This window comes from Palaemon carinicauda, chromosome 26 (genome assembly GCF_036898095.1).
Source record: "Palaemon carinicauda isolate YSFRI2023 chromosome 26, ASM3689809v2, whole genome shotgun sequence".
NCBI classification, from domain to species: domain Eukaryota; kingdom Metazoa; phylum Arthropoda; class Malacostraca; order Decapoda; family Palaemonidae; genus Palaemon; species Palaemon carinicauda.
In genome coordinates, this window is record NC_090750.1 from 17,532,658 (window position 1) to 17,534,687 (window position 2,030).

Here is a 2,030-nt window from a genome sequence, read left to right on the forward strand (position 1 = left end):
TTGATCAACACAGGAGCCAGTGTTTCACTGATTGATAAAAAGATTCTCATCAAACCCACTACAATCGGCAGCATCCATCGTTCTTGACACGCCAGGAGGAAATAAACTACTCATGAACCATAAAACAATCGTCAGATTTAAGGTGTGGTCTGTGAAGTTTACACATAATTTTTTGGTCTTGCCCACATTGAGAATTCCAGGAATCGAAGATATTTTAGGAATTGATTTAATATCTAATAATCAAATTAGTATTTTCAAGGGAAAAGATACAATAACAGTAAAAGCAGGACGGTACATTTTGCCAATAGAAAGTCATGAGACAGTAAGCACGTGTGTGAGCTCGGAGTGATATTTGATTAAGGTAACCGCTGTACTTGAGAAAGGAGAAATTTTGTCTCCCCAGACACTTACGAGCATATCAGTGGGCCCGTGTCGCCCTCTTGAGGAAGGAACCAAGGTCGTTGTTAAACTCCATGACAATTGGGCCCATATGATATCAGAGGGCTTGACAGAAATAAAAGAGAACAGAGCTGATATAACGATAGTTAATTTGTCAAATAAAAGAGTTGTTTTAGGAAGTGATTCTGTTTGTGAATTAGGTATGTGAAATTGTTTATAATTTGATGTTGGAAGCCACAACTTCAGCTCGCACAGACGAACGCATTCAGAATTTGATTGTGCAAGCACGTAAATTATGTGCATCAGAGTAACAACATGTAGTTAGTGACATTGTCAATAATTATTCCGATGTAATTGCAATTGGAGATGAGCCAAGGGGGGGGGCCATTGATCGATTTCCCTTTAGCATTGAAACTGGACAGGCAGAGCCGATCGGGTCAAGGCCTTATAAGGTACCCATTCATTTCCAGGGAGATATAGAAATAGAAATTAATAAACTAAAGAAACAAGGGATAATCGAAGAAAGCAAATCCCCCTTGGCTTCTCCAATTGTTGCTGTTAGGAAAAAGGATGGCTCGGTAAGATTGTGTGCTGATTATAGGAAGTTGAATGCAGTCAATAAGGATACTGCATTTCGATTGCCCTCGATTGAAGAATTACTTGTGAAAGTACTGAGGAGTAAATATTTTAAAACTGTTAATTTAAAATCTGGATGCTATCAGGAAGACAGTAAATGTAAAATGGCATTTATAGCTAACGATCAACTATTTCAGTTTAATTTTCTTCCTTTTGGTGTTAAAAATGCTCCAAGTCATTTTTCTAGAGTATTGATGGTAGTTTTGACACCCTTAATTGGCCATAATGTTCGTGTTTATTTAGATGATATCATAATTACAGAGAAACGGCCGAAGAACATAATAACAATATTCATAAATTTTCAGAAGCATTGTGACGTAATGGTATAAAAATAAATTTGTCAAAGTGCAATTTTTTCTGTAAACAGCTAGAATTTTTAGGTCATATAAGAAGCCCATAAGGTATCCAACTGTGCTCCAGTAAAGTAGCGGGAATTAGAGATTTCCCCAGGACATGTAACTCTAAGGAAGTAGCTGGGTTCCTAGGGCTTGCTTGGTATAACCGTAAATTCATAAGAGGTTTTTAGGAGATAGCGAGACCCTTAGATGCCTTAAAAAAAACAAAAAGTAATAAATTGAGGAGGGGAAGAATAAAGGGCCTTTGACCATTTGAAAGCTGCCTTAATTAGCAATGAATTACTCGCTTATCCTAGACTTGATCACCCGTTTTTAGTGACAACAGATGCGAGTAGTGTAGGTATTGGTTGCATAGTTTCTCAACGAGATGATAAAGGCAGACAGCGACCCATTTGTTTTGCTTCCCAGGCGTTAAAAACGGCAGAAAAGAATTATAGTACATTTGATAGAGAAGCTTTGGCTATTATCTGGGTTCTAGAGAGGCATCAATTCTTTTTTATTAGGTCAGTCGATAGAGTTGCAAAGTGATCATCACCACTTACGTGATTTGTATTATAAAAATGATTTGACCTTCCGCCAAGCGAGATGAATTGAGAGATTGTTAGAGTTTAAAATAAAAGGTTTTCACCACATAGAAAG